A 21004-nucleotide genomic window follows, 5' to 3' on the forward strand; every position below is an offset into this window, starting at 1 on the left:
ACAATGGAGCCTTCAGAATACAGGAGGCATGGAGTGGATTAGGAGAGAGGAGACAACCTTAATCATGTGTAGATTTTTTCTCAAAGGGTAAGCTGAATTTGGGGAAGCAATTCATGGATGTTTATTGTACAACAAAAAAAAAAAAAAAAAACAAAGAAAGCAAGTAAATGAAATCGGGCTGAGATGGTTAGTTTTATATGTCCACTTGACTAGGCAACAGGGTGTCCAGATATTTAGTTAAACATTATTTCTGGTGATGGTGTTTCAGAGTAAGATGAATATTTGAATCTACACATTGAGTAGAGCAGACAGCCCCTCACACCGAGGGTGAGCCTCATCCAATCTACAGAAGGCCTGAGTAGAACAAAAGGCTGAAAAGGGGGACTTCCCTCGTGGTCCACTGGTTCAGAATCCACCTGCCAATGCAGGGGACACGGGTTTGATTCCTGGTCTGGGGAGATTCCACGTGCTGCAGGGCAACGAAGCTAATACCCCAGAAGTACTGAGCCCAAGGTCTAGAGCTGCAACTACTGAGCATGTGTGCTGCAGCGATAGAAGCCCGTGAACCCAGAACCCCTGCTCTACGACAAGAGAAGCCACCAAAATGAGAAGCCCGCACACCGCAACCAGAGAGCCGCACCGACTCAGTGTAAGGAAAATCCACACACGGCAACAAAGATCCAGCACGGCCAAAAACAAATAAAATTTATCCTTGCTTTCTTTGAAAAAAGATAAAAAGGCTGAAGGAAGAAGTTTCTCTCTGCTTTACTGTCTTTGATCTCGGATATCAGTCTCTTCAGCCTCGAGACTCAGCTCTCCTGGCTCTCCAACTTGCCAACTGCAAATCCTGGGACTTCTCAGCTTCCAAGACAGGGTGAAGCAATTCTTTGCATAGAGGAGATATAGATACACAGATAGTAACATATGCTCTATTGGTTCTGTTTCTCTGGAGAATCTGGTAGAGGCCATACAGGAACAATGAAACAAGGTGTCAGAACCAAGGATTATAATTAATTTATTCTGTGCAGCTGAGTGAAATCTGAAAGGTAAAAAAGAAAAAAGGTATGCTTTTCTATGAGAAAGAAAGCAGAATGAAAATTTTAAAACAAATGACAACCTTGATCAAAAGATTTTCACGTTTGTATATATAACAAGAAAGCAATTATTGATAATACTCTGAACATCTGTTGAAGAATTCCAAACAGAAGAAGAAAAGCAAACTCTTCAACTGACAGAACGTGTAAGCCATCTGATCAGGTGTTTTTAAAATAAAATGTAAAAGGTGAAAACAAATGTTAAACCTTTACTTGGAAACAAAAGTGGCTTTTCCACCTACGTCTGAATACTGGGAGCCAGTTCTCTTACTATCATGAAGTGAAGTGAAGTCGCACAGTCGTGTCCGACTCTTTGCGACCCCATGGACTGTAGCCTACCAGGCTCACTCTGTCTATGGGATTTTCCAGGCAATAGTACTGGAGTGGATACTATCATGAAAGTTTTCAAATATAAAAAAATACGGAAAGAGTAGTATGTTTACACTGAGAGGGCAAGAAGTAATGACACACTCATAGCATTCAGATCTTGGCTTCTAACACCATGTTCCCCTGAAAAGAGCGCTCCTTGGGGGAAAGAAAGAGACAAGTTCCAAAGATTGTGCAGGGAAAAGAGAAGAAAGCATCAAAGAATGATAGGGACATACCACAAAGACACATCAGCCAGCTAGAAGTAGCTCTCACTAGTGATATTTGCAATGATTTCAGCAGCAAAATTGGATTGTAATCCAGTAAATAAAAATAAGAATCTATGATAGAACCACCATATGACCCAGCAATCCCACTCCTGGGCATATATCTGGAGAAAACCACAATTCCAGAAGAGATATGCACTCCACTGTTTATCACAGCACTATTTACAGTAGCCACAACATGTAAGCAACCTAAAGGTTCTTCAAAGATGAAGATGTGGCATGTAACAATGGAATACTACTCAACCATAACAAGGAATGCAGTTTTGCGATTTGCAGAGACATGGATGGACCTAGAGACTGTCATATAAACTGAAGTAAGTCAGAAAGAGAAAAACAAACCATACATTACCATATATATGTAGAATCTAGAAAAATGGTACAGATAAATCTATCTGCAAAGCAGAAATAGAGACACAGTCCTAGAGAGCAAATGCATGGGCACCAAGAAGGGGGAAAAGGGATGGAGTGAATTGGGAGGTTGGGACTGACATATATACAGTAGTATTTATACAATAGATAACTAAATGAGAATCTACTATGTAGCACAGGGAACTCTACTCAATACTCTGTGGTTACATAACTGGGGAAGAAATCCAAAAAAAGAGGGGATATATGTATATGTAGCCTATGGAGTCGCACAGAGTCGGACATGACTGAAGCAACAGCAGCAGCAGCAGAGCTGATTCACTTTGCTGTACAGCAGTAAATAACACATCGTAAAACAAGTATACGCCAATAAACATGTTAAAAAAGAATCCGTCTGTAACAATATAAATATATGAATGCATATGTATATATGCACATATATATATATATATATATACATACATATATATAGCTTCCCTGGTGGCTCAGGGGTTAAAGCGTCTGCCCGGAATGCGGGAGGCCTGGGTTCGATCCCTGGATCAGGAAGATCCCCTGGAGAAGGAAATGGCAACCCACTCCAGTACTCTTGCCTGGAGAATCCCATGGAGGGAGGAGCCTGGTAGGCTACAGTTCATGGGGTCGCAAAGAGTTGGACACGACTGAGTGACTTCACCTCACCTCATACATATATATACATTCATACATATCTAGGAGAGATGAGAAAGGTATTCCTTACAGAAGATCAGTTCAGTTCAGTTCAGTCACTCAGTTGTGTCCGACTCTTTGCGACCCCATGAATTGCAGCACGCCAGGCCTCCCTGTCCATCACCAATTCCCGGAGTTCACTCAGACTCATGTCCATCGAGTCAGTGATGCTATCCAGCCATCTCATCCTCTGTCGTCCCCTTCTTCTCCTGCCCCCAATCCCTCCCAGCATCAAAGTCTTTTCCAATGAGTCAACTCTTCGCATGAGGTGGCCAAAGTACCGGAGTTTCAGCTTCAGCATCATTCCTTCCAAAGAAATCCCAGGGCTGATCTCCTTCAGAATGGACTGGTTGGATCTCCTTGCAGGGACCCTCAAGAGTCTTCTGCAACACACCAACTAGTATATGTAAACCTAATAATGAAAGGGAAATAGCTCAATCATGTCCAACTCTTTGCAACCCAACAACTATACAGTCCATGCAATTCTCCAGGCCAGAATACTGGAGTGGGTAACCTTTCTCTTATCCAGGGGATTTTCCCAACCCAGGGATCAAATCCAGGTTTCCCACATTGCAAGTGGATTCTTTACCAGCTGAGCCACAAGGGAAGCCCAAGAATACCAGAGTGGGTAGCCTATCCCTTCTCTAGACGATCTTTCCTACCCAGGAATCAAACCCAGGTCTCCTGCATTGCAGGCGGATTCTTTACCAACTGAGCTATCAGGGAAGCCCAAATCTAATAATAGAAAGTAGAAATCATCAGAGAATGCCAGGTGGCGGTGGTGGTTTAGTCGCTAAGCCATGTCTGACTCTTGCGGCCATGTAAACTGACGCCTGCCAGGTTCCTCTGTCCACAGGACTTTCCGGGCAAGAATCCTGGAGCAGGCTGCCATTTCCTTCTCCATCTTCCTGACCCAGGGATCAAACCCAGGTCTCTTGCACTGCAGGTGAATTCTTTACTGACTATTAGGGGAGCCCCAGTGTATGCTAGAGCTAGAGGCTGAATGTTTGCTGTGAAACAGTATTAGCATAGTCTCAAAATATGTACCTACAAAGAGAGTATAAATGGAAAACCAGGAGCTTTATTGTGGAGAAACCTGGCAGACATTCCTTGAACTAAATGATCAAAGTTAATATCTCTAAAAATCAACAAATGAACATCACGTGCATCCTGATATGCTGTCCCAAGGAGGACACAATATTAATTCTTTAGTTTTTTCTGCTAAAAATGCATAACCTGACTCAAATCATGAAGAAATATCAGAGAAACTCAACTTGACAGGCATTCTGCAGAATAACTGACTTGGACTCTTCATAAATATCAAGATCAAAAGCCATCAAGAAAAGCAAAGAAATTGTTCCAGATTAAACACAACTAAAGAAACATGACAACTAATACAGTTATGTGTTGCAGGATTAAATCCTGGACTGGGAAAAACTAAAAAGCATATTATTAGACAATTGATTAAATATGAATGGAGGTTATGGATTAGCTTATAGCATCGTATCAATATTAATTTCTGATTTTGATAGTTACACAATGGTTTTCTATGAGAATGTCTTTTTCTTATGAAATACACAGTGAAGTATTTAGTAAATAGTGTCTCCAAACTCTTACCTGAATCAGGGAGGGGGAAGGGAATTCATATACAGAAATAGAAATATGTGTATGTGTGTAGAAAGAGAGAGATATACGTGGATAACGCTTACATGCACACATTTGTGAAACAAATGTGAAGAATGGCAGCAATTGATGAATCGGTATAAAATGTAAACAGGAGTTTTTTGTACTAGTATCACAAAATTTAAAATTTTAAATAATATGTACATGTTCATACATACAAATTCCCAAAGTAAGCGAAAATTCAAGAAAGTATGCACTAAAATACACTGCTAGTGGGGACATGTAAGTTGGTATTACTTTTCTGAATGTTAACAGTTTGGCAATATATATCTGAACCCTGTATTTTTGCATAAAATTTTGACCCCACAATATAAAAATATGAACATGGATACACACCAATTCAGAGCTACAGTTATCGTTATACAGGAAATCTGGTAAAACCTAAATGGCTAATATTAGAAAAAGAAATTGAACAAAATATAAAGCATCCACCCAATGAAATAAAGATACAGTCCATGAAAGCGCTAGTGCAGAAGACTCTGGAAGTTTCTCCGTACTATATTAAGTGAAAAAAAGCTAGAAACTACAATAACAACGAAGAACATGCAATTTAGCCAATTTTTTCAAAACAAAATTATATGTTATGATAGATGACGTTCTTGGCCCCACTTCTTGACTATTTTCTGATTCTACACCCATGGCCCCTAGACCTGGGATTCAGTCATGTGAGTTGCTGGGACCAATAAAAGGGGGTGAAAGCAATGTGTGTGAGCCAATTTTATCCTAAGTCATCAGAGCCCTTGTACAGTCCCACTTGTTCTATCAAGTTTCTGCCCACCTCCGTGAGAAGAATGTAACTGGGCTGACATTTGTTCTCAGGAGGAGAATGAGAGCCTCGTGGGGCAGAGCAGAGCCACCCAACCAAATTCAGCCTAGGTCAGCTGACCCCCAGCTGCCCAGATTCATCAGTAATTGCTGTGTTAAGGCCTGAGATTTGAGGTGGTACATTTTTCTGCCAATAAATAGTTGACATATATCTGAAGCAATACCTAAAAATTAGGATTGCATTGTTACAGATATTTATTATTTTCTTCTTATTTCATTTATTTTCTGAATAATTAAAATGCTCATGTATTAGTTTGATAATAAGTCAGAAATGAGTTACAATAAATAGAGAAGCAGGGGCTTCCCTGGTGGTCCAGAGGTTAAGAATCTGCCTGCCAATGCAGGGGACACAGGTTCAATCCCTGGTCCAGGAAGATCCCACATGCCATGGGGAACTGAGCCTGTGCTCCACGCCAAGAGAGTGCCCCCACTCACCACAACCAGAAAAACCCGTGCACTGCAATGAAGACCCAACACAGCCAAAAATATATAAATGAATTGAAAATAAAAGTAAATAATCTAAAAACAATAGAAAAAGAGAAAATAATGAACTCAAATTCAGAATCGCAAAGGATTCCTGGAAAAATGTTCTACTACTCAAATAAATACATAGCTTCCACTCACTGAATGCCCACTCTAACCCTGATATTTTAATGTGTCCCCCTACCCCTCTCCTTTCCTTGGCTACCATCTTTACTGTTTTCAAAGTAATAAAGTGAGACAGGATTCTTTTCATTTTACGGTTGAGGAAACTGAAGTCTGAGTAAGTTATGAGGCACGTCTAAACTTACTCAGCTACAAATGATCAAAGCTGAGAAGTCAGCCTGATATGAAGTCACCACCCTTAATTCATGCTAGGGACCTCCCAGATCCCTGGTCCTGCCAGAATTCTGATGCTGACCTTAGGAATTTTATTTTGAGTTCCATGGAGTCCTGAAGGTCTGCCATTGCTCTTTCGCTGTGAAGTTACTCACACTACAGGCTCACCTCCAATAAGGTGAGGATGATGGATTAAAGAAAGCCACAAACTTCCTAGGCCAAGTAATGCTGTAGCAATGAGATTCTGGGGTTCTGGGGTGTTCTGAGCTCCCCCCTGGATCTTTTGGAACATTCTTGGAATCCTCCCAGCCTGTTCTGAAAAAGTCCAAGGAGTCTCTTGGAGAGGTCCACAAGGGAACTGAGTTCCCCAGCTGACAGCACCTGGGAAGCCCCAGTACCAACACCTCATCCCGAGTGTGCCATCTAGAAAGAGAATCCTCAGGCTCCAGCTGAAAGGCCCCAGGTAACCATATGGAGCAAAGAAGAGCTGACCCACCAAGCCTTGGCACGATTGCTGTTGCATAAGCAAAGTAAATGATTGCTGCTGTTATAAACCACAAAGCATGGTTTCATTTGCTATGTAGCAATAGATAACTGGAATAGTGGATATTTTTTTCTCAAGTGATGAAGAAAGGAAAAAAAGGATAGATGGAGCAAGGGAGGGAACAAGGAAGAAGTATTTGCCACTTGATTCTCTGGAAAAAATTTCATGAATGAATAAAATTCTCCTAGTGAGAAAAGCACTCTGACTCCTGGACCTCTGCGGTCCTCTGGAGAAAGAAGGATGTAGTTTTGGCTCTGCGTTAGGTTCCCTCTGGTTTGCTTTCCTTGTCTTCAGCAAACTCAGAATGGCAAAAGAACTGAATTCCCAGTGCAATCCTACCCTTATCCAGGCAGAGAGGCAGAAGTTTTATTTCTACACTTTCTTGTGTATTTATTTATTTATCCTGTCAAAGGAATTTTCAGACTTGTCATTTTAACTGCAGGGAATTTTTCATCCATTTTGGAATTTCAATCACCATGTCACTGAATGCTGATGGTGATGTAGGGGCCGCCAAGCTCCTTTGAGTAGCATAAATCCCATGGCCTCTGCCTCCAGGTAAGCCAGTCCCCAGTGACTTGCTGCCACAAGCAGTCAACCAAAGGAAGCTGGACTCTGGTTACAAAGTGACATTCTTGTATAAGATGCTTATGTGAATGGTAGATTCCTTCTTCTCCTTCAATTGTGATAAAATCTTAACAAAATAGATTCTCTTTTCAAGGTCTCTAACTTCTGGAATGGCAACGAGAACCTAAGAGTCCATCTGGACCAGACATCTGACTCTAGTCTGGTAAATAAATAAATATTCCAGGATACACCTAGAGTATCAGTCATTAGTCCATCAGATGCATTTTCCAGCCTTCTACTTCTATTTTCAGCTTTGTACTGTACAGAGCCATGTCTTGAAAGCGGAACTTCCTAAATCTCACAAAGTTGGCTTCCTATTAGAGTTGACAAACCATAATCAGGGGTACTGGGGGGAGGTTAGAGGAGAGAAGGAAGGGAGAAACCATGGTATTTCTAACTCTTGCATGACTTCCATTGGTGCAGGATGGCCTTAGCTCCCAGCTTCCCAGGCTCTGTTAACTCCATCTGCTGCCTTTAGACTTGTATCCCATTTCTAAGCTGTCGATGTCTTGTTCCAGATACTTAGCACCAACACTCCTGTGTCTTCCACCATGTCCTTAACTTCTTCGACTCCAGATTGAACTCTTAACGTTCATTACCTTAAAGTTGCTGAGATATAAGGCTCTCATCGTTCTACTCTTCTTCATCCTGGTGCAATCAGGCTTTCTTTCTATCCATGAGCACACGTATCCCATGGACATCCCTTAGGTCACCAGTGCTTGGACCTGAGCGCCAAGAGTGAGCCCTCGCTTGAAATGCCACATTTTAGTGCTTGCTTCTACTATGGTCTTTCCAGCAGTCATATATGATGTGAGAGTTATGAAACGAATCGCCAGTCCAGGTTCGATGCATAATACTAGATGCTTGGGGCTGGTGCACCGAGAAGACTCAGAGGGATGGTACGGGGAGGGAGGAGGGAGGGGGGTTCAGGATGGGGAACACGTGTACACTTGTGGCAGATTCATGTTGATGTATGGCAAAACCAATACAATATTGTAAAGTAATTAGCCTCCAATTAAAATAAATTAATTTATATTTTTTAAAAAAAGAAAGAAATGATACTTTTGACCTGTGGTGTTGGAGAAGACTCTTGAGAGAAGAGAGTCTTGGAGAAGTCTTGGAGAAGACTCCTTTGGACTGAAAGGAGATCCAAACAGTCCATCCTAAAGGAAATCAGTCCTGAATATTCATTGGAAGGACTGATGCTGAAGTTGAAACTCCAATACTTTGGCCACCTGATGCAAAGAACTGACTCACTGGAAAAGACCCTGATGCTGGGAAAGATTGAAGGCAGGAGAAGGGGACGACAGATGATGAGATGTTTGGATGGCATCACCGACTCTGTGGACATGAGTTTGAGCAAACTCTGGGAGTTGGTGATGGACAGGGAAGCCTGGCGTGCTACAGTCCATGGGGTCACAAAAAGTCAGATATGACTGAGTGACTGAACTGAACTGAATGCTTGCTTCAGCAGCCCATATACTAAAATTGGAACTATACAGAGAAAGTTAGTATGAGCCCTGCACAAGGATGACACATAAATTCATGAACTGTTCCATATTTTCAGAGTCTAAAAAAGAGTGGCTATATGTATGTGCACAACTGATTCATTTTCTTGTATACCTGAAATTAACACAACATAGTAAATCAACTATATTCCAATAAAAAATGTTTTTACAGGTCCCACTTTAGAGTGAAAGTCTCTCATGGGTAAGCAACTCCAGGACAATTTACACAAGTCCTTGAAGGTTTCAGACTGTGATACATATGTGTCTTTATCATCATTACCCTGTTGTCACCAAGAATTTAGCATCTGAGACAGAAAGGCATGGGAGGAGAATCCTGGTCCCATCTACTTCTCTCACTTCCATCCATCCACCAGCCAACCCTTCATTGATTCCAACGAGCTTATGGATTAAGTGTAAAGATTCAGGAATCTGGAAAACCAAGAATTAATTATTTATTAATTAATACAATATAACCTCATTTTTTAACTGTGTGAACTTTGCAAATTATTTACCTTTCTGAGCTTTAGTTCATTTTCTGTAAAATAGGACCTACCTCATCAGATTGCTATAAGAATTGAAAATTATGATGTATAATATACCTATACTTAATAAATGATAGTTATTCTGTTATTCTAATGAGCATCTTTTCACTGGGTGTTTTATGCCCGCCAGACACTGTGCTGAGTGGTAATGCCACAGAGTTTCTCAAGTTGATCTGGGAAAGTTTACACTGTCAACAATCAGAATGGAATTTATCCACTCTGAGCCTCAGTTTTCTGTTCTATCAAATGAGATCGACAATGATACCTATCAATCAATATCTCCTGTGAGGAATAAGTCAAGCAACTCCTATAAAGTGCTTACTCAGAGGTTAAAGTGTCTGCCTCCAATGCAGGAGACCCTGGTTCGATCTCTGGGTCAGGAGGCTCCCCTGGAGAAGGAAGTGGCAACCCACTCCAGTACTCTTGCCTGGAGAATCCCGTGGACGGAGGAGCCTGGTAGGCTACAGTCCCTGGGGTCGCAAAGAGTTGGACACGACTGAGCAACTTCATTAGCATAAAACTAGCTCCAAATAAGTGTGTGTTGAAGAAGAAGGAAGAGGAGAAGAAGAGGAAGAAGAAGAATGAGGAGAAAAACAAGAAAAGAGCACAGACAGTGAAAAAGGACATAGAGGAGTAAGGAGAGAAGGAGATGACAACTTTGATGCAGATCCCAGGAGCAGTTCAAGATGCCTCCGCCTGAAAGTGAGTCCAGACAAACCCTTTGCAAAACCTTAGAAATTCTCATGAAGCTGTCTGTAGAGCTCCTGTGGTCTGAGCAATGCCAGAGGCCCACAGAAAGCAGAAATCCTGATAACAGACCTGGTCTAATTTCCATGGAGGGTAAAGTACTATGAGGTCAAAAAAGACACTTATGGACCAGGAGTAGGGGATGCCAACCTTCTGTATGATGAGAGCCAAGATCTAAACGCTCTCTGAACATGAGCCCTCTCTGTGAAAAGGCAGAAGTACCACAAGCCCAGACCAGATTTACGGTAACAGAGCAGGACTGGATTAGATAATGTCTGCTAAGCATTTTGGACTCCTTGGAGAATGGCCATCTATAAATAGCAGGTGGTGGTATTATTATTAATCAGGTAACTTCTCATTGAAGCTAATTGCTACTGAAGCCAGTGGACATTTACCTGGGTATAGCCAAGAAATCAGGCTTTACAGTAGCAATCCATTATTTATTTATCATTAGATTAGTGGCCAAGAAAGAAATGCATAAGGAGCAGTGATATTTGTTGTCTACAGGAAGGCCCCAAAGAGAAAAATATCTGTTTTTCTTGGTATAAAGATTTAGGTTCTGGGGACTTCCATGGTGGTCCAGTGGCTAAGACTCTGCACTTCCAATGCAAGGGGCCCAGGTTCCATCCCTGGTCAGGGAACTAGATCTCACATGCTGTAACTAAAGACCCTGCATGCCACAACTATAACCCAGTGCAGCCAAGTAAATGTTTTTGATTTTTGTTTTTAACAAAAAGACTTGGGTTCTACGGGGAGTCCAATCTGGCACTCTGTGATGACCTAGAGAGGAGGGATGGGAGGAGAAGGGGGAGGCTCAAGAGAGAGGAGATATGTGTGTAGTTGTGGTTGATTTCCATTGCCGTACAGTGAGGGATTGGGGGCAGGAGGAGAAGGGGACGACAGAGGATGAGATGGCTGGATGGCATCACTGACTTGATGGACGCGAGTCTGAGTAAACTCCGGGAGTTGGTGATGGACAGGGAGGCCTGGTGTGCTGTGATTCATGGGGTCGCAAAGAGTTGGACACAACTGAGCGACTGAACTGAACTGAACTGAACAGTGGAACCCAACACAACAGTGTAAAAGTTAAAAAAGAAAAAGTGACTCGGGTTCTAATCCTAATTCCTCCTCTGACTGGGTACATAGATAAGGTAATTAACTTCACTTTTCTGAGCCCAATTTCTTCATCTGTAAAAAATAAACACAGTTCTTACCTCAGGCAGGGATTTTGAAGACAAAGTGAGATAATGAATGTTTAGTCCCAAGTCTGCTGCCTGGTAGGAGATAACTGTAGCAGCAAGGGACACAAACCCAACAACTCTATTCCATGGACTCCCCAATACCTTCAGGTCTGAAGCTGCCTTCTTGCCTGTTCCTGACCACAGTGAGTGCAAAAATAATAAAGGACTTCTGCACTGGCTCTTCACTTGTTATATCATTTAGTCTTTACAATTCTGGAATGTGGACTGACTGTATAAATATTCCCATGGGGAAGCTGGGGTTCAAAGAGGTAACACTTTGCCCATTAACAGCTACTATAAATGGCCCATCTGAGATTCTGCCAAAAAAACTGCTCTCCCTTTCTTGGTAGAAGGACAAGCTCTGAGAAGTGCCTGAGCCCTGATGGTTCTCAGTGCTCCACTCTGACCGTGATTGCCTAAATCAGAACTAAAGCCTAGACCCAGGTGGCTAGAGAATTCAGGAAGGTGAGATGCTTCACTGGAATATCTAGATGTGTGTGTGTGTGTGTGTGTGTGTGTGTGTGTGTGTGTGTGTGTGTGAAAGTCATTCAGTCATGTTCAACTCTTTGCAACCTCATGGACTATATAGTCCATGGAATTCTCCAGGCCAGAATACTAAGCCTTTCCCTTCTCCAGGGAATCTTCCCAACCCAGGGATCAAACCCAGGTCTCCCGCATTGCAGGTGGATTCTTTACCAGCTGAGCCACAAGGGAAGCCTAGGGGGATAGAATTCTTTACTTCCTCTTTGTAACAAAGAACTGGCTTAATTCAGAGAATGGTGTGAAATTCTGCATGCTTACACAACTCTCAACACTTTAGGATGTGTACGGTCAAGGAATTAGATGGTAAAAATGTAGGTGGTTGACTATTCATCGATTATGAAAATGTTGAGTATCTATCATTTGCTGGACCCTTTTAGGCAGTATCCTTCACAGAGCTTACAGTCCAGGGATGAACCATCATCAAATCATTATTCTTTTGAGTCATATGAAATTGCCTACACTTGACTATCTCACAGATGCTGCATGTAGTTCAACTTATAGTTACATAATCAATTATATTGAAATTGCTTTTTGATGTTTTTGATTGTGCCACAGGGCATGTGGGATCTTAGTTCCCTGACCAGGGATCAACCTGTGCCCCCTGCATTGGAGTCTTAGAGTCTTAACCACTGGACTGCTAGGGAAGTCCCAAATACTTTGGAATTGTGATTAGAGCTATGGACATTCTAAGCAAGAGAGGCTATTATATTTAAAAAGTGAAAGAGAAGCTACGTCTGGTCTCATGAAGTGATAGACATCGGCATGAGATGCATCCATAGTAGAGGGCAAGGATTTCGGGCAGGGCCTGTGGATCAAGATAAAGACTTTGGATTTAATCCTGATAAGGAATAGAGAGGGTTCATTCCTTCTCATCAGACCCTTATTAGGTACCAGGAACCAAGCTGAGCACAGAGGGCGAAAAGGTGCCTTTAGCACAAACTTTACATTGTTGAAGAGACAGGAATGGAGGATCATCAAAGAAGTCACAGTGCAGTGTAATAAATGACAGGGTGAAAGTAGGTCAGTGCTGAGAGGCAACAAATACTGACAAGGTCAGAGATGGAGTCTGGTCAGATGACACCAGGGCAGGTGTCATGTGCAATGGGTTTGGACCAATGACCAGGTAGACCTTAGGTAAAGGGAGGAATAGCATTTCCAAAGGAAAAGGATTTCCAGCATAGTACATCACCTGGAGTCAGGCCATTCTAGGATTTTGTCCTGTCTCATTACTACCCTGCACAAACACAGTACACCTCAGAAAACAGGACCAGAAAGACTTTCCAGAACACATGAAGGGGTTTTAAAATACAAGACACCTTCTGACCCCATCACCTTTATATCTTCTCATTCTCTTTGGGTTGAGTGGCAGTAATGTGTAGCAGAAAGGAAGGAAGCTATGAGTCCAAATCCCAGCTCCACCTTTTCATGTCTGCGTGATGTGGGGTAAGGGAAGTCTCTCAAAGGAGGTTGATAACCGCTGCCCGGCGTAGCTGTTATAAGTATGAAGGGAGATCCTAGGTGCTCAAGACAGATAAAAATAATAGCAGATCATTGACTTCCCTGGTGATCCAGTGGCTAAGAGTCTGCCTGCCAGTGCAAGGAACGTGGATTCGATCCCTGGTCGGGGAACTAAGAGCCCACACTGCAGGGCAACTAACCCTGAGTGCTGCAACTCCTCAGCTCAAGCTCTAGAACCCACAAGTCGCAACATGAGAAGACACCAGAATAAGAATCCTGTGTACTACAGCTAGAGAGTAGCCCCCACTCACCACAACTAGAGAAACCCCTCAGGCAGCAGTGAAGATCCAGTGCAGCCAAAAATTAATTAATTAATTTAAAAATATTCACGGAGCGTCTACACTGAGTTCTTCCTGGGGAGGTGCCAAGAACTTGATGTGACTTTTTCACTTATTCCATATCACCTCCAGACATGATCAAGGCTCTCATTTAGTTCGTTTCACATGAGAGGAAACTGAGGCATGGGGATGAACTAGCTTGACAGAAACAGTATCACAGCCCAGCAGGCTGATGCTGGAAACTAACTGCCTGATAGTTAGGCTACAGCCCCTTCAGAGAGTCTTAATTATGTGTGAGTGTTGGACCCATCTGCAAATCTATTTGTTTCCTGGGAAAACGTGCAGACATTTTGCACACAAGTTCAGGGGTTTCTAGAGTCCCCAGAGTCTGTCATGGACTCCCAAGTCTATAAGCCCTAGGGCACCAAACCAGCAGACCACATGATAGAACTCACAGCCAGCTTCCATAGGGGTGAGGAAGGAGGAGAGAAAGAACCAGACAAGTGGCCCAGGGAAGGTGCCTGCGACTTGCCCAGACTAGTAGAAGCTGGAGTCTGCTGGGGGAGGAAGGCAGGCACCAAGCACGCTGTCGCAGGAGGAAGAGGAGGAGGAACATGCATCGGGTGACAACAGAGTCACGCTAGGGTGGGCCGGCCCCCAGCGGGAGGAGCACCTCCCAGGAGCCCAGAGCTTCTGACTCAGGACAGGGTCACTGAGGCCGCAGTGCCTCCAGGGAAACACGAGGGAGAGGCCCACAGGAGCCAGAGCTGTGTGCAAGTGGCAGCAACAGCAGGGCTCAACCTGGGCTTCAGGGTGAGGTGGTGCCAGGACAACCCAGCCATGTGTCTGTAAACCCGACCAGCCCTGGCCTGGGGAGGCTTGGGGAGGGCCTGGCAGGACCGCCTTCCCAGGGAGGAGGTCGAACAGGCTGCCAGGAGGCCTGGGGTGGGGATGGGTCTAGGCCAGGGTGAGGCTGCTTCCCAGTGGCCTGGGAGGATGAGAATCCCAGGCTACCCTGGGAATGCTAATTCAGCCCATGTCAGACTCGGGCTTTAGGGGGGCACCCTTCTACCATCTAATCCAGGAAGGCCCATAAAGGTTATTTTTTCTGGTGAGAGTTTTGAATATTATCAAGTTGTTTGATTTTTTTAACTTTTTATTTTAAAATGATTATAAACTCACCAGAAGTTATGATAATAATTGTAATAATAGCAATAATAATATAATAATAGTATGTGGAGTCCCTTGGACTTTTGTCCAGCTGCCCCCAAATGGCAGCATCTTACCACTGTTATACAATATCAAAACCAGAAAACTAATGTTGATAAAATCTTGTTACCTAGACTATAGTCCTTCATCAGTTTCAAATGTCCATGAAGCCTTAAATCAATGGTTGGCATTTACAAAATGGTGCTGAGCCACCACCCTTGCTCATAAGTAAGGTTAGTGTTGGTTTGATTGGAAGGCAGAGGGCAGGAGAGAAAAACAAATGCAAGCAGCTGTCATGCCTTCTGTCACAACTGTAACCACACCATGTGGCTCAGACACAATGCAACTTGGCCTGACACCTTCTATGAATCAGACACAACATGGCACACAGGTGGGGTCAGATCTTGACACATACCTGGTAGCTTTTATGGCCACTTGCTTTGCTTATATGGGCTGATGGGTGGCCTCCCCAAAACCTTACCCAGGTCCTAAACTTCAGATCCTATGAGTGTAATCTTTGGAAAAGGGGGTCTTTGGAGATGTAATTAAATTAAGAATCTTGAGATGGAATCATCCTGGATTATCCATCAGTTCAGTTCAGTTCAGTTCAGTTGCTCAGTCGTGTCCGACTCTGTGACCTCATGAACCACAGCATACCAGGCCTCCCTGTCCATCACCAACTCCCTCCCAGCGTCCACCCAAACCCATGTCCATCGAATCCGTGTAGCCATCCAACCATCTCATCCTCTGTCGTCCCCTTCTCCTCCTGCCCTCAATCTTGCCCAGCATCAGGGTCTTTTCAAATGAGTCAGCTCTTAGCATCAAGTGGCCAAAGTATTGGAGTTTCAGCTTCAACATCAGTCCTTCCAATGAACACCCAGGACTGATCTCCTTTACGATGGACTGGTTGGATCTCCTTGCAGTCCGAGGGACTCTCAAGAGTCTTCTCCAACACCACAGTTTAAAAGCATCAATTCTTCGGCACTCAGCTTTCTTTATAGTCCAACTCTCACATCCATACATGACCACAGGAAAAACCATAGCCTTGACTAGACGGACCTTTGTTGGCAAACTAATGTCTCTGCTTTTGAATATGCTCTCTAGGTTGGTCATAACTTTCCTTCCAAGGAGTAAGCGTCTTTTAATTTCATGGCTGCAATCACCATCTACAGTGATTTTGGAGCCCAGAAAAATGAAGTCAGCCACTGTTTCCCCATCTATTTGCCATGAAGTGATGGGACTGGATGCCATGATCTTAGTTTTCTGAATGTTGAGCTTTAAGCCAACTTTTTCACTCTCTTCTTTAACTTTAATCAAGACGCTCTTCAGTTCCTCTTCACTTTCTGCCATAAGGGTGGTGTCATCTGCATATCTGCTACTGCTGCTAAGTCACTTCAGTTGTGTCTGACTCTGTGCAACCCCAGAGATGGCAGCCCACCAAGCTCCCCCATCCCTGGGATTCTCCAGGCAAGAACACTGGAGTGGGTTGCCATTTCCCTCTCCAATGCATGAAAGTGAAAAGTGAAAGTGAAGTCACTCAGTCGTGTCCGACTCCTAGCGACCGCATGGACTGCAGCCTACCAGGCTCCTCCGCCCGTGGGATTTGCCAGGCAAGAGTACTGGAGTGGGGTGCCATTGATATTTCTCCTGGCAATCTTCATTCCAGCTTATGCTTCTTCCAGCCCAGCATTTCTCATAATTTATTTGGCATATAAGTTAAATAAGCAGGGTGACAATATACAGCCTTGACATACTACTTTTCCTATTTGGAATCAGTCTGTTGTTCCATGTCCAGTTCTAACTGTTGCTTCCTGACCTGCATACAGGTTTCTCAAGAGGCAGGTCAGGTGGTCTGGTATTCCCATCTCTTTCAGAATTTTCCACAGTTTCTTGTGATCCACACAGTCAAAGGCTTTGGCATAGTCAATAAAGCAGAAATAGATGTTTTTCTGGAACTCTCTTGCTTTTTCCATGATCCAGCGGATATTGGCAATTTGATCTCTGGTTCCTCTGCCTTTTCTAAAACCAGCTTGAACATCTGGAAGTTCATGGTTCACATATTGCTGAAGGCTGGCTTGGAGAATTTTGAGCATTACTTTGCTAGCATGTGAGATGAGTGTAATTGTGTAGTAGTTTGAGCATTCTTTAGCATTGCCTTTCTTTGGGATTGGAATGAAAACTGACCTTTTCCAGTCCCGTGGCCACTGCTGAGTTTTCCAAATTTGCTGGCATATTGCGTGTAGCACTTTCACAACATCATCTTTCAGGATTTGAAATAGCTCAACGGCAATTCCATCACCTCCACTAGCTTTTTTCATAGTGATGCTTTATAAGGCCCACCTGACTTCACATTCCAGGATGTCTGACTCTAGGTGAGTGATCACACCATTGTGATTATCTTGGTCATGAAGATCTTTTTTGTATAGTTCTTCTGTGTATTCTTGCCACCTCTTGTTAATATCTTCTGTTTCTGTTAAGTCCATATCATTTCTGTCCTTTATGGAGCTCATCTTTGCATGAAATGTTCCCTTGGTATCTCTAATTTTCTTGAAGAGATCTCTAGTCTTTCCCATTCTGTTGTTTTCCTCTATTTCTTTGCACTGACCGCTGAGGAAGGCTTTCTTATCTCTCCTTGCTATTCTTTGGAACTCTGCATTCAAATGGGTATATCTTTCCTTTTCTCCTTTGCTTTTCACTTCCCTCCTTTTCACAGCTATTTGTAGGGCCTCCTCAGACAGCCATTTTGCCTTTTTGTATTTCTTTTCCTTGGGGATGGTCTTGATTCCTGTCTCCTGTACAGTGTCACGAACTTCCATCCATAGTTCATCGGGCACTCTGTCTATCAGATATAGTCCCTTAAATCTATTTCTCACTTCCACTGTATAGTCGTAAGGGATTTGATATAGGTCATACCTGAATGGTCTAGTGGTTTTCTCCACTTTCTTCAATTTCAGTCTGAATTTGGCAATAAGGAGTTGCCAAATGATCTGAGCCACAGTCAGCTCCCGATCTTGTTTCTGCTGACTGTATAGAGCTTCTCCATCTTTGATTATCCATCTAGTCCTTAAATCTCATATTGTTGTTGTTGTTGTCCAGTTGCTAAGTCACTTCTGACTCTTTGTGACCCTATGGACTGTAGCCCATCAGGGTCCTCTGACCATGGGATTTCCCAGGAAAGAATACTGGAGTGGGTTCCCATTTCCTTCTCCAGGAGATCTTATTAACCCAGGGACAGAACCCACATCTCCTACACTGTAGATGGATTATTTACTGCTGAGCCACCCAGAAAGCCCTAAATCCAAGGAGAAGAGAGGAAAACACAGAGAGAAAAAGAGAAGGCCTCCAAGACAGAGGAGGGATTGGAGCAAGGCCGTGACAAGGAATATTGTGGCCACCAGAAATACAATGGTGGACTTTTTTCTCGAGCTTCCAAAGATAGCACAGCCCTCTGACACCTCGATTTCAGGTTTCCAGCCTCCAGGACTATGAGAGAATACATTTCTGTTGTTCTAAGCCACCCTGCTTGTGGTAATTTGATATCAGTCCCAAGAAAACAATGCATTCTAGAATAAAAATTGCCATCCGCAGAGCCCTGGCTTTTCACCACACAAGCATGCAGATGTCATCTGATTTGTACTTGACCTGGGCAAGAATTCTGATCCCAGGCTATGAACCAGGAAACGGAGGTACAGAGCTCTGCTTTGCCCGAGGATGCACAGCTGCTTGGGGCTGCTCTGTGACTCAGACTCATCTCTGGCTCCCTCCCAAGCCCCTGATCTTCACTCTGGTCATTGACGGCCAAGCAGAAGGACAGCTGGTTGCCTGTTGGAGCAAGTGTTTGTTCTGAAGCTTTGACCTCCTCTATGTAAAAAGAAAAATGCCCACCAATGGATCTGGGAACTGGGAAAGGACAATTCCTGGGTCATTCTCACTGACCATGCCTCCATCTGAGACAAGGATGACATACATTGTTGAGGGGGATGGTGCGGGCACCCCATATAACATGCCCCAGGGAGCACCCTTGACTGGGCTCCCCAACAGACCCTCTACTGGCTTCCACTGCAGCTTCGGGCAGCTGCTCTCCCCCAGAGGGCCCCTTCAGGGTGCCCTGAAAGCCAGGTTGTTAGCCAGCCTATCCTCCATGCCCTGGAGACCAAGTCAGCCCAAGTCATCCTTGCCATCCTGGCCTGGTCTATTCAGAGTTTGGTCCTGCTGCACATTGTCCCTCAGAGCCCTGAGACTTTTATTTTTTATGTTTTTCAAAAGGTGTTGCACATATATAGGAAGAAGAAAGTCCCACAATTCAAAAAGATAAAATAGGAAACATCTCCCTTCCACCCAAGTCACCAGTTCCTGAATTCTCTTCCCTAAAGAATAACTCTAACTAGATTCTGGGGTTAACGGGTCTCTATCCGGGTATGGACAGCTAAACATGTCCTCCTTTTATGTAAATCCCCTACCCATCTGCATGCCCTACCCACCTACACCTCTTCCCATTTGACCCAGCGTGAGGATTTTCCCATGGCATCATATATTCTTGCTAACAGCTTCTGTTGTATTCCGTGGCATAACCACACTGCAATTTCTATAACCTACCCCCTGTGCAGCAACTTAGGGTGTTACCAACATTTTCTCACTCTGAAGTAGTATGATGCATATCTGGTACACTTACCCTCACACATAGATAAGCATGTATCTGTAGGATTAATTTCCGAAAGAGGAATTGTTGCCTCCATAAGTATGTGTGTTTTAACGTCTAATAGATAGAGTGAAAATGCCCCCTGAAGGGGTTGTAAGAATTTATACACTCAGCCAGTGGTCAGCATCTGTTTCTCCACAATAGTGCCGTAACGGTATATTATCAGATCTTTTCTCTTTGCAAATCAGATAAATAACAGTAAGTATATGCGTGCTGATGAAGCAGCTGATGGTGTGGACAGGAAAGTAGACACATAAAACTCGTGGAACTGTACACTTAAATTTCATAGGCTTAAGGTACTTCATTGTGTACATGTTATGCTTTAATGAAAGGGAAAATGACACAATACGAAGGAAAAAACAGGATTCTGAGATTAAACAGTGATCGACTCTTCTCCTTCAATAAGGTGGTCTTGAAATGCCTCCCTGAAACCCTAAAGAAGATGGGGCTCCCATGCAGGAGTCAAGCGTAAGAAAGAGGGTTTCAAACACAAGGAAGAGCAGTCAAAGGACAGGGAAGGGGCTGACTTCTTTGAGGAAGTGAAAATAGCAAGCTAGGGAGACTGGCCCCAGATGAAGTCCAAGAGGTTATCAGGGGCCAGATCAAATAGTCTCTTAAGCAAGAAGTTAAGGTTATTTTTCTCACAGCAATACGAAGACATTGAAGGGATTAAAGCACATGAGTTGCATGAACCATTCTATGTTTTAATCGCCTGGTCGCTATAGGAGTAGATTTTAGGTGGGCAGAAATGGAAGGACAGGGTCCGTCTACTGTGTTCTCCAAGCTGAGACATGTGGGTGGCTCGGATCAGAGTGGTGATTGAAATGGAAAAAGGTGGGAGGATTGTGGCTGTTTTAGAAGGAATGATCCATGGGATATCTATACAGATAACCTATAGGATGAAGTATTGAAAGGAATGAAAGACAGAGTGGGGTCCAAAGACCCTGCAAGCTTTCTGGTTGGGCCAAGTAGATGGGTCATGGCACCACTGTCTAAAACTGGGGACGGCTTTGTAGGTGTTGGTTGAGGCCAGGAGAACAAAATAACCAAATATCTGGTCTTTATCCTATTAAGTTGTAGATGTCTAAGATTCAAGAGGTGTCAAACTGGAATCAGTCAGGTGGGAGGCCTTGAGATTCGTGAAAAGCCTGCACATGCATTTGCATAAAGACACAAACCACCATCACTCCTGCTTTTGTCTGAAACCCCAAGGATTTAAGGGCATTGTCTTTTGTAGCTATGGAATCTCCATTTCATGGAAATAGGCCTTATCTTTACAATTTGTTCAAGGGCTGAAACTGACTGTAAACCTCCTAAACCCCCAGGACTATAGCTCATGCCTCCCAAACGGGTTTGTTTGCAGCCAAACCTATGGCTTCGCAGGTTTAACTCAAAGCATTTCAGAA

The 21004-nt window shown here is 43.5% G+C and overlaps 1 non-coding gene across 1 annotated transcript; it reads left to right on the forward strand.

Annotated features, from left to right (window-relative positions):
* The first annotated feature begins 8773 nt into the window (after positions 1–8773).
* On the forward strand, positions 8774–8878 carry LOC138417967 (U6 spliceosomal RNA). The gene has a single exon (XR_011248378.1). It is a non-coding gene; the product is annotated as a U6 spliceosomal RNA (small nuclear RNA).
* Positions 8879–21004: the final 12126 nt, after the last annotated feature.

This window comes from Ovis canadensis, chromosome 13 (genome assembly GCF_042477335.2).
Source record: "Ovis canadensis isolate MfBH-ARS-UI-01 breed Bighorn chromosome 13, ARS-UI_OviCan_v2, whole genome shotgun sequence".
NCBI classification, from domain to species: domain Eukaryota; kingdom Metazoa; phylum Chordata; class Mammalia; order Artiodactyla; family Bovidae; genus Ovis; species Ovis canadensis.